Genomic DNA, 9314 nt, shown 5'->3' with positions numbered 1-9314 from the left:
CGTTTAGATTTTGTTTCACAATCGATTAAAAAGGACTATGGATTAAAGCATTTAATGTCAATAGCCATTCTAAGCTGAATGTCCATGCTCTCGTCAGAACGCAGAAGTTACACAGCTTAAGGCCTCGCTAGTACCAGTGTGGGAGACTGTCTCGGAATCCGTGGTGCGGTTGACTTTTTATTATGTCGTTTCGATTTTGTTTCACAATCGATTAAAAAGGACTATGGATTAAAGCATTTAATGTCAATGGCCATTCTAAACTGAATGTCCCTGCTCTCGTCAGATCGCAGAAGTTACACAGCTTAAGGCCTCGCTAGTACCAGTGTGGGAGACTGTCTGGGAATCCGTGGTGCGGTTGACTTTTTATTATGTCGTTTAGATTTTGTTTCACAATCGATTAAAAAGGACTATGGATTAAAGCATTTAATGTCAATGGCCATTCGAAGCTGAATGTGCCTGCTCTCGTTAGATCGCAGAAGTTTCACAGCTTAAAACCTCGCTAGTACCAGTGTGGGAGACTGTCTGGGAATCCGTGGTGCGGTTGACTTTTTATTATGTCGTTTAGATTTTGTTTCACAATCGATTAAAAAGGACTATGGATTAAAGCATTTAATGTCAATGGCCATTCTAAGCTGAATGTGCCTGCTCTCGTTAGATCGCAGAAGTTACACAGCTTAACGCCTCGCTAGTTCCAGTGTGGGAGACTGTCTGGGAATCCGTGGTGCGGTTGACTTTTTATTATGTCGTTTAGATTTTGTTTCACAATAGATTAAATAGGACTATGGATTAAAGAATTTAACGTCAATGGCCATTCTAAGCTGAATGTGCCTGCTCTCGTCAGATCGCAGAAGTTACACAGCTTAAGGCCTCGCTAGTACCAGTGTGGGAGACTGTCTGGGAATCCGTGGTGCGGTTGACTTTTTATTATGTCGTTTAGATTTTGTTTCACAATCGATTAAAAAGGACTATGGATTAAAGCATTTAATGTCAATGGCCATTCTAAGCTGAATGTCCCTGCTCTCGTCAGATCGCAGAAGTTACACAGCTTAATGCCTCGCTAGTACCAGTGTGGGAGACTGTCTGGGAATCCGTGGTGCGGTTGACTTTTTATTATGTCGTTTAGATTTTGTTTCACAATAGATTAAATAGGACTATGGATTAAGGCATTTAACGTCAATGGCCATTCTAAGCTGAATGTCCCTGCTCTCGTCAGATCGCAGAAGTTACACAGCTTAAGGCCTCGCTAGTACCAGTGTGGGAGACAGTCTGGGGATCCGTGGTGCGGTTGACTTTTTATTATGTTGTTTAGATTTTGTTTCACAATAGATTAAATAGGACTATGGATTAAGGCTTTTAATGTCAATGGCCATTCTAAGCTGAATGTGCCTGCTCTCGTTAGATCGCAGAAGTTACACAGCTTAACGCCTCGCTAGTACCAGTGTGGGAGACTGTGTGGGAATCCGTGGTGCGGTTGACTTTTTATTATGTCGTTTAGATTTTGTTTCACAATCGATTAAAAAGGACTATGGATTAAAGCATTTAATGTCAATGGCCATTCTAAGCTGAATGTGCCTGCTTTCGTTAGATCGCAGAAGTTACACAGCTTAACGCCTCGCTAGTACCAATGTGGGAGACTGTCTGGGAATCCGTGGTGCGGTTAACTTTGTATTATGTCGTTTAGATTTTGTTTCACAATAGATTAAATAGGACTATGGATTAAAGCGTTTAACGTATTTGGCCATTCTAAGCTGAATGTACCTGCTCTCGTTAGATCGCAGAAGTTACACAGCTTAATGCCTCGCTAGTACCAGTGTGGGAGACTGTCTGGGAATCCGTGGTGCGGTTGACTTTTTATTATGTCGTTTAGATTTTGTTTCACAATCGATTAAAAAGGACTATGGATTAAAGCATTTAATGTCAATAGCCATTCTAAGCTGAATGTCCATGCTCTCGTCAGATCGCAGAAGTTACACAGTTTAAGGCCTCGCTAGTACCAGTGTGGGAGACTGTCTCGGAATCCGTGGTGCGGTTGACTTTTTATTATGTCGTTTCGATTTTGTTTCACAATCGATTAAAAAGGACTATGGATTAAAGCATTTAATGTCAATGGCCATTCTAAACTGAATGTCCCTGCTCTCGTCAGATCGCAGAAGTTACACAGCTTAAGGCCTCGCTAGTACCAGTGTGGGAGACTGTCTGGGAATCCGTGGTGCGGTTGACTTTTTATTATGTCGTTTAGATTTTGTTTCACAATCGATTAAAAAGGACTATGGATTAAAGCATTTAATGTCAATGGCCATTCGAAGCTGAATGTGCCTGCTCTCGTTAGATCGCAGAAGTTTCACAGCTTAAAACCTCGCTAGTACCAGTGTGGGAGACTGTCTGGGAATCCGTGGTGCGGTTGACTTTTTATTATGTCGTTTAGATTTTGTTTCACAATCGATTAAAAAGGACTATGGATTAAAGCATTTAATGTCAATGGCCATTCTAAGCTGAATGTGCCTGCTCTCGTTAGATCGCAGAAGTTACACAGCTTAACGCCTCGCTAGTTACAGTGTGGGAGACTGTCTGGGAATCCGTGGTGCGGTTGACTTTTTATTATGTCGTTTAGATTTTGTTTCACAATAGATTAAATAGGACTATGGATTAAAGCATTTAACGTCAATGGCCATTCTAAGCTGAATGTGCCTGCTCTCGTCAGAACGCAGAAGTTACACAGCTTAATGCCTCGCTAGTACCAGTGTGGGAGACTGTCTGGGAATCCGTGGTGCGGTTGAATATTTATTATGTCGTTTAGATTTTGTTTCACAATCGATTAAAAAGGACTATGGATTAAAGCATTTAATGTCAATGGCCATTCTAAGCTGAATGTCCCTGCTCTCGTCAGATCGCAGAAGTTACACAGCTTAAGGCCTCGCTAGTACCAGTGTGGGAGACTGTCTGGGAATCCGTGGTGCGGTTGGCTTTTTATTATGTTGTTTAGATTTTGTTTCACAATAGATTAAATAGGACTATGGATTAAGGCTTTTAATGTCAGTGGCCATTCTAAGCTGAATGTGCCTGCTCTCGTCAGATCGCAGAAGTTACACAGCTTAAGGCCTCGCTAGTACCAGTGTGGGAGACTGTCTGGGAATCCGTGGTGCGGTTGAATTTTTATTATGTCGTTTAGATTTTGTTTCACAATCGATTAAAAAGGACTATGGATTAAAGCATTTAATGTCAATGGCCATTCTAAGCTGAATGTCCCTGCTCTCGTCAGATTGCAGAAGTTACACAGCTTAAGGCCTCGCTAGTACCAATGTGGGAGACTGTCTGGGAATCCGTGGTGCGGTTGACTTTTTATTATGTCGTTTAGATTTTGTTTCACAATCGATTAAAAAGGACTATGGATTAAAGCATTTAATGTCAATGGCCATTCTAAACTGAATGTGCCTGCTCTCGTCAGATCGCAGAAGTTACACAGCTTAAGGCCTCGCTAGTACCAGTGTTGGAGACTGTCTGGGAATCCGTGGTGCGGTTGACTTTTTATTATGTCGTTTAGATTTTGTTTCACAATCGATTAAAAAGGACTATGGATTAAAGCATTTAATGTCAATGGCCATTCTAAGCTGAATGTGCCTGCTTTCGTTAGATCGCAGAAGTCACACAGCTTAACGCCTCGCTAGTACCAATGTGGGAGACTGTCTGGGAATCCGTGGTGCGGTTAACTTTGTATTATGTCGTTTAGATTTTGTTTCACAATAGATTAAATAGGACTATGGATTAAAGCGTTTAACGTATTTGGCCATTCTAAGCTGAATGTACCTGCTCTCGTTAGATCGCAGAAGTTACACAGCTTAATGCCTCGCTAGTACCAGTGTGGGAGACTGTCTGGGAATCCGTGGTGCGGTTGACTTTTTATTATGTCGTTTAGATTTTGTTTCACAATCGATTAAAAGGACTATGGATTAAAGCATTTAATGTCAATGGCCATTCTAAGCTGAATGTGCCTGCTCTCGTCAGATCGCAGAAGTTACACAGCTTAAGGCCTCGCTAGTACCAGTGTGGGAGACTGTCTGGGAATCCGTGGTGCGGTTGACTTTTATTATGTCGTTTAGATTTTGTTTCACAATCGATTAAAAAGGACTATGGATTAAAGCATTTAATGTCAATGGCCATTCTAAGCTGAATGTGCCTGCTCTCGTCAGATCGCAGAAGTTACACAGCTTAGGGCCTCGCTAGTACCAGTGTGGGAGACTGTCTGGGAATCCGTGGTGCGGTTGACTTTTTATTATGTTGTTTAGATTTTGTTTCACAATAGATTAAATAGGACTATGGATTAAGGCTTTTAATGTCAATGGCCATTCTAAGCTGAATGTGCCTGCTCTCGTCAGATCGCAGAAGTTACACAGCTTAAGGCCTCGCTAGTACCAGTGTGGGAGACTGTCTGGGAATCCGTGGTGCGGTTGACTTTTTATTAAGTCGTTTAGATTTTGTTTCACAATAGATTAAATAGGACTATGGATAAAAGCTTTTAATGTCAATGGCCATTCTAAGCTGCATGTGCCTGCTCTCGTCAGATCGCAGAAGTTACACAGCTTAAGGCCTCGCTAGTACCAGTGTGGGAGACTGTCTGGGAATCCGTGGTGCGGTTGACTTTTTATTATGTCGTTTAAATTTTGTTTCACAATCGATTAAAAAGGACTATGGATTAAAGCATTTAATGTCAATGGCCATTCTAAGCTGAATGTGCCTGCTCTCGTCAGATCGCAGAAGTTACACAGCTTAAGGCCTCGCTAGTACCAGTGTGGGAGACTCTCTGGGAATCTGTGGTGTGGTTGACTTTTTATTATGTTGTTTAGATTTTGTTTCACAATAGATTAAATAGGACTATGGATTAAAGCTTTTAATGTCTATGGCCATTCTAAGCTGAATGTGCCTGCTCTCGTCAGATCGCAGAAGTTACACAGCTTAAGGCCTCACCAGTACCAGTGTGGGAGACTGTCTGGGAATCCGTGGTGCGGTTGACTTTTTATTATGTCGTTTAGATTTTGTTTCACAATTGATTAAAAAGGACTATGGATTAAAGCATTTAACGTCAATGGCCATTCTAAGCTGAATGTGCCTGCTCTCGTCAGAACGCAGAAGTTACACAGCTTAAGGCCTCGCTAGTACCAGTGTGGGAGACTGTCTGGGAATCCGTGGTGCGGTTAAATTTTTATTATGTCGTTTAGATTTTGTTTCACAATAGATTAAATAGGACTATGGATTAAAGCATTTAACGTCAATGGCCATTCTAAGCTGAATGTGCCTGCTCTCGTCAGATCGCAGAAGTTACACAGCTTAAGGCCTCGCTAGTACCAGTGTGGGAGACTCTCTGGGAATCTGTGGTGCGGTTGACTTTTTATTATGTTGTTTAGATTTTGTTTCACAATAGATTAAATAGGACTATGGTTTAAGGCTTTTAAAGTCAATGGCCATTCTAAGCTGAATGTGCCTGCTCTCTTCAGATCGCAGAAGTTACACAGCTTAAGGCCTTGCTAGTACCAGTGTGGGAGACTGTCTGGGAATCCGTGGTGCGGTTGACTTTTTATTATGTCGTTTAGATTTTGTTTCACAATCGATTAAAAAGGACTATAGATTAAAGCATTTAATGTCAATGGCCATTCTAAGCTGAATGTGCCTGCTCTCGTTAGATCGCAGAAGTTACACAGCTTAACGCCTCGCTAGTACCAGTGTGGGAGACTGTCTGGGAATCCGTGGTGCGGTTGACTTTTTATTATGTCGTTTAGATTTTGTTTCACAATAGATTAAATAGGACTATGGATTAAAGCGTTTAACGTCAATGGCCATTCTAAGCTGAATGTGCCTGCCCCCGTCAGATCGCAGAAGTTACACAGCTTAAGGCCTCGCTAGTACCAGTGTGGGAGACTGTCTGGGAATCCGTGGTGCGGTTGAATTTTTATTATGTCGTTTAGATTTTGTTTCACAATCGATTAAAAAGGACTATGGATTAAAGCATTTAATGTCAATGGCCATTCTAAGCTGAATGTCCCTGCTCTCGTCAGATCGCAGAAGTTACACAGCTTAAGGCCACACCAGTACCAGTGTGGGAAACTGTCTGGGAATCCGTGGTGCGGTTGACTTTTTATTATGTCGTTTAGATTTTGTTTCACAATTGATTAAAAAGGACTATGGATTAAAGCATTTAACGTCAATGGCAATTCTAAGCTGAATGTGCCTGCTCTCGTCAGAACGCAGAAGTTACACAGCTTAAGGCCTCACTAGTACCAGTGTGGGAGACTGTCTGGGAATCCATGGTGCGGTTGAATTTTTATTATGTCGTTTAGATTTTGTTTCACAATCGATTAAAAAGGACTATAGATTAAAGCATTTAATGTCAATGGCCATTCTAAGCTGAATGTCCCTGCTCTCGTCAGATCGCAGAAGTTACACAGCTTAAGGCCTCGCTAGTACCAGTGTGGGAGACTGTCTGGGAATCCGTGGTGCGGTTGACTTTTTATTATGTCGTTTAGATTTTGTTTCACAATCGATTAAAAAGGACTATGGATTAAAGCATTTAATGTCAATCGCCATTCTAAGCTGAATGTGCCTGCTCTCGTCAAATCGCAGAAGTTACTCAGCTTAAGGCCTCGCTAGTACCAGTGTGGGAGACTGTCTGGGAATCCGTGGAGCGGTTGACTTTTTATTATGTCGTTTAGATTTTGTTTCACAATCGATTAAAAAGGACTATGGATTAAAGCATTTAATGTCAATGGCAATTCTAAGCGGAATGTGCCTGCTCTCGTCAGATCGCAGAAGTTACACAGCTTAAGGCCTCGCTAGTACCAGTGTGGGAGACTGTCTTGGAATCCGTGGTGCGGTTGACTTTTTATTATGTCGTTTAGATTTTGTTTCACAATCGATTAAAAAGGACTATGGATTAAAGCATTTAATGTCAATGGCCATTCTAAGCTGAATGTGCCTGCTATCGTCAGATCGCAGAAGTTACGCAGCTTAAGGCCTCGCTAGTACCAGTGTGGGAGACTGTCTGGGAATCCGTGGTGCGGTTGACTTTTTATTATGTCGTTTAGATTTTGTTTCACAATCGATTAAAAAGGACTATGGATTAAAGCATTTAATGTCAATGGCCATTCTAAGCTGAATGTGCCTGCTCTCGTTAGATCGCAGAAGTTACACAGCTTAACGCCTCGCTAGTACCAGTGTGGGAGACTGTCTGGGAATCCGTGGTGCGGTTGACTTTTTATTATGTCGTTTAGATTTTGTTTCACAATCGATTAAAAAGGACTATGGATTAAAGCATTTAATGTCAACGGCCATTCTAAGCTGAATGTGCCTGCTCTCGTCAGATCGCAGAAGTTACACAGCTTAAGGCCTCGCTAGTACCAGTGTGGGAGACTGTCTGGGAATCCGTGGTGCGGTTGACTTTTTATTATGTCGTTTAGATTTTGTTTCACAATCGATTAAAAAGGACTATGGATTAAAGCATTTAATGTCAATGGCCATTCTAAGCTGAATGTGCCTGCTCTCGTTAGATCGCAGAAGTTACACAGCTTAACGCCTCGCTAGTACCAGTGTGGGAGACTGTCTGGGAATCTGTGGTGCGGTTGACTTTTTATTATGTCGTTTAGATTTTGTTTCACAATCGATTAAAAAGGACTATGGATTAAAGCATTTAATGTCAATGGCTATTCTAAGCTGAATGTGCCTGCTCTCGTCAGATCGCAGAAGTTACACAGCTTAAGGCCTCGCTAGTACCAGTGTGGGAGACTGTCTTGGAATCCGTGGTGCGGTTGACTTTTTATTATGTCGTTTAGATTTTGTTTCACAATCGATTAAAAAGGACTATAGATTAAAGCATTTAATGTCAATGGCCATTCTAAGCTGAATGTCCCTGCTCTCGTCAGATCGCAGAAGTTACACAGCTTAAGGCCTCGCTAGTACCAGTGTGGGAGACTGTCTGGGAATCCGTGGTGCGGTTGCCTTTTTATTATGTCGTTTAGATTTTGTTTCACAATCGATTAAAAAGGACTATGGATTAAAGCATTTAATGTCAATCGCCATTCTAAGCTGAATGTGCCTGCTCTCGTCAAATCGCAGAAGTTACTCAGCTTAAGGCCTCGCTAGTACCAGTGTGGGAGACTGTCTGGGAATCCGTGGAGCGGTTGACTTTTTATTATGTCGTTTAGATTTTGTTTCACAATCGATTAAAAAGGACTATGGATTAAAGCATTTAATGTCAATGGCAATTCTAAGCGGAATGTGCCTGCTCTCGTCAGATCGCAGAAGTTACACAGCTTAAGGCCTCGCTAGTACCAGTGTGGGAGACTGTCTTGGAATCCGTGGTGCGGTTGACTTTTTATTATGTCGTTTAGATTTTGTTTCACAATCGATTAAAAAGGACTATGGATTAAAGCATTTAATGTCAATGGCCATTCTAAGCTGAATGTGCTTGCTCTCGTCAGATCGCAGAAGTTACGCAGCTTAAGGCCTCGCTAGTACCAGTGTGGGAGACTGTCTGGGAATCCGTGGTGCGGTTGACTTTTTATTATGTCGTTTAGATTTTGTTTCACAATCGATTAAAAAGGACTATGGATTAAAGCATTTAATGGCAATGGCCATTCTAAGCTGAATGTGCCTGCTCTCGTTAGATCGCAGAAGTTACACAGCTTAACGCCTCGCTAGTACCAGTGTGGGAGACTGTCTGGGAATCCGTGGTGCGGTTGACTTTTTATTATGTCGTTTAGATTTTGTTTCACAATCGATTAAAAAGGACTATGGATTAAAGCATTTAATGTCAATGGCCATTCTAAGCTGAATGTGCCTGCTCTCGTCAGATCGCAGAAGTTACACAGCTTAAGGCCTCGCTAGTACCAGTGTGGGAGACTGTCTGGGAATCCGTGGTGCGGTTGACTTTTTATTATGTCGTTTAGATTTTGTTTCACAATCGATTAAAAAGGACTATGGATTAAAGCATTTAATGTCAATGGCCATTCTAAGCTGAATGTGCCTGCTCTCGTTAGATCGCAGAAGTTACACAGCTTAACGCCTCGCTAGTACCAGTGTGGGAGACTGTCTGGGAATCTGTGGTGCGGTTGACTTTTTATTATGTCGTTTAGATTTTGTTTCACAATCGATTAAAAAGGACTATGGATTAAAGCATTTAATGTCAATGGCCATTCTAAGCTGAATGTGCCTGCTCTCGTCAGATCGCAGAAGTTACACAGCTTAAGGCCTCGCTAGTACCAGTGTGGGAGACTGTCTGGGAATCCGTGGTGCGGTTGACTTTTTATTATGTCGTTTAGATTTTGTTT

At 41.8% G+C, this 9314-nt stretch overlaps 42 pseudogenes; all 42 read left to right on the top strand.

The window, feature by feature from the left end:
* Window positions 1-56: 56 nt before the first annotated feature.
* LOC142672270 (5S ribosomal RNA) lies at window positions 57-175 on the top strand (annotated as a pseudogene).
* Window positions 176-242: 67 nt separating this feature from the next.
* Window positions 243-361, top strand: LOC142671625 (5S ribosomal RNA; annotated as a pseudogene).
* Window positions 362-800: 439 nt separating this feature from the next.
* Window positions 801-919, top strand: LOC142672821 (5S ribosomal RNA; annotated as a pseudogene).
* A 67-nt stretch (window positions 920-986) lies between these two features.
* LOC142672028 (5S ribosomal RNA) lies at window positions 987-1105 on the top strand (annotated as a pseudogene).
* Window positions 1106-1172: 67 nt separating this feature from the next.
* LOC142672507 (5S ribosomal RNA) lies at window positions 1173-1291 on the top strand (annotated as a pseudogene).
* A 67-nt stretch (window positions 1292-1358) lies between these two features.
* On the top strand, window positions 1359-1477 carry LOC142672281 (5S ribosomal RNA; annotated as a pseudogene).
* Window positions 1478-1916: 439 nt separating this feature from the next.
* LOC142672717 (5S ribosomal RNA) lies at window positions 1917-2035 on the top strand (annotated as a pseudogene).
* Window positions 2036-2102: 67 nt separating this feature from the next.
* On the top strand, window positions 2103-2221 carry LOC142671624 (5S ribosomal RNA; annotated as a pseudogene).
* Window positions 2222-2660: 439 nt separating this feature from the next.
* Window positions 2661-2779, top strand: LOC142672250 (5S ribosomal RNA; annotated as a pseudogene).
* Window positions 2780-2846: 67 nt separating this feature from the next.
* On the top strand, window positions 2847-2965 carry LOC142671182 (5S ribosomal RNA; annotated as a pseudogene).
* A 67-nt stretch (window positions 2966-3032) lies between these two features.
* On the top strand, window positions 3033-3151 carry LOC142671785 (5S ribosomal RNA; annotated as a pseudogene).
* Window positions 3152-3218: 67 nt separating this feature from the next.
* LOC142671869 (5S ribosomal RNA) lies at window positions 3219-3337 on the top strand (annotated as a pseudogene).
* A 67-nt stretch (window positions 3338-3404) lies between these two features.
* LOC142671839 (5S ribosomal RNA) lies at window positions 3405-3523 on the top strand (annotated as a pseudogene).
* A 438-nt stretch (window positions 3524-3961) lies between these two features.
* On the top strand, window positions 3962-4080 carry LOC142672820 (5S ribosomal RNA; annotated as a pseudogene).
* A 66-nt stretch (window positions 4081-4146) lies between these two features.
* LOC142672953 (5S ribosomal RNA) lies at window positions 4147-4265 on the top strand (annotated as a pseudogene).
* A 67-nt stretch (window positions 4266-4332) lies between these two features.
* LOC142672818 (5S ribosomal RNA) lies at window positions 4333-4451 on the top strand (annotated as a pseudogene).
* A 67-nt stretch (window positions 4452-4518) lies between these two features.
* Window positions 4519-4637, top strand: LOC142673078 (5S ribosomal RNA; annotated as a pseudogene).
* Window positions 4638-4704: 67 nt separating this feature from the next.
* Window positions 4705-4823, top strand: LOC142671497 (5S ribosomal RNA; annotated as a pseudogene).
* A 67-nt stretch (window positions 4824-4890) lies between these two features.
* LOC142671711 (5S ribosomal RNA) lies at window positions 4891-5009 on the top strand (annotated as a pseudogene).
* Window positions 5010-5076: 67 nt separating this feature from the next.
* Window positions 5077-5195, top strand: LOC142671865 (5S ribosomal RNA; annotated as a pseudogene).
* Window positions 5196-5262: 67 nt separating this feature from the next.
* On the top strand, window positions 5263-5381 carry LOC142673103 (5S ribosomal RNA; annotated as a pseudogene).
* Window positions 5382-5448: 67 nt separating this feature from the next.
* Window positions 5449-5567, top strand: LOC142671460 (5S ribosomal RNA; annotated as a pseudogene).
* A 67-nt stretch (window positions 5568-5634) lies between these two features.
* Window positions 5635-5753, top strand: LOC142672141 (5S ribosomal RNA; annotated as a pseudogene).
* A 67-nt stretch (window positions 5754-5820) lies between these two features.
* Window positions 5821-5939, top strand: LOC142671826 (5S ribosomal RNA; annotated as a pseudogene).
* Window positions 5940-6006: 67 nt separating this feature from the next.
* LOC142671792 (5S ribosomal RNA) lies at window positions 6007-6125 on the top strand (annotated as a pseudogene).
* Window positions 6126-6192: 67 nt separating this feature from the next.
* LOC142672555 (5S ribosomal RNA) lies at window positions 6193-6311 on the top strand (annotated as a pseudogene).
* A 67-nt stretch (window positions 6312-6378) lies between these two features.
* On the top strand, window positions 6379-6497 carry LOC142673033 (5S ribosomal RNA; annotated as a pseudogene).
* Window positions 6498-6564: 67 nt separating this feature from the next.
* On the top strand, window positions 6565-6683 carry LOC142672046 (5S ribosomal RNA; annotated as a pseudogene).
* Window positions 6684-6750: 67 nt separating this feature from the next.
* On the top strand, window positions 6751-6869 carry LOC142672476 (5S ribosomal RNA; annotated as a pseudogene).
* A 67-nt stretch (window positions 6870-6936) lies between these two features.
* Window positions 6937-7055, top strand: LOC142671690 (5S ribosomal RNA; annotated as a pseudogene).
* A 67-nt stretch (window positions 7056-7122) lies between these two features.
* On the top strand, window positions 7123-7241 carry LOC142672140 (5S ribosomal RNA; annotated as a pseudogene).
* Window positions 7242-7308: 67 nt separating this feature from the next.
* On the top strand, window positions 7309-7427 carry LOC142672186 (5S ribosomal RNA; annotated as a pseudogene).
* Window positions 7428-7494: 67 nt separating this feature from the next.
* On the top strand, window positions 7495-7613 carry LOC142672451 (5S ribosomal RNA; annotated as a pseudogene).
* Window positions 7614-7680: 67 nt separating this feature from the next.
* Window positions 7681-7799, top strand: LOC142671649 (5S ribosomal RNA; annotated as a pseudogene).
* Window positions 7800-7866: 67 nt separating this feature from the next.
* LOC142671486 (5S ribosomal RNA) lies at window positions 7867-7985 on the top strand (annotated as a pseudogene).
* A 67-nt stretch (window positions 7986-8052) lies between these two features.
* On the top strand, window positions 8053-8171 carry LOC142672044 (5S ribosomal RNA; annotated as a pseudogene).
* A 67-nt stretch (window positions 8172-8238) lies between these two features.
* On the top strand, window positions 8239-8357 carry LOC142672475 (5S ribosomal RNA; annotated as a pseudogene).
* Window positions 8358-8424: 67 nt separating this feature from the next.
* LOC142672901 (5S ribosomal RNA) lies at window positions 8425-8543 on the top strand (annotated as a pseudogene).
* Window positions 8544-8610: 67 nt separating this feature from the next.
* Window positions 8611-8729, top strand: LOC142672649 (5S ribosomal RNA; annotated as a pseudogene).
* A 67-nt stretch (window positions 8730-8796) lies between these two features.
* Window positions 8797-8915, top strand: LOC142672817 (5S ribosomal RNA; annotated as a pseudogene).
* Window positions 8916-8982: 67 nt separating this feature from the next.
* LOC142672449 (5S ribosomal RNA) lies at window positions 8983-9101 on the top strand (annotated as a pseudogene).
* A 67-nt stretch (window positions 9102-9168) lies between these two features.
* Window positions 9169-9287, top strand: LOC142672816 (5S ribosomal RNA; annotated as a pseudogene).
* The last annotated feature ends 27 nt before the right edge of the window (window positions 9288-9314 follow it).

Source organism: Rhinoderma darwinii (assembly GCF_050947455.1).
Source record: "Rhinoderma darwinii isolate aRhiDar2 chromosome 1 unlocalized genomic scaffold, aRhiDar2.hap1 SUPER_1_unloc_28, whole genome shotgun sequence".
Classification (NCBI taxonomy): Eukaryota; Metazoa; Chordata; class Amphibia; order Anura; family Rhinodermatidae; genus Rhinoderma; species Rhinoderma darwinii.
This window is presented reverse-complemented; position numbering and strand designations above follow the sequence as displayed.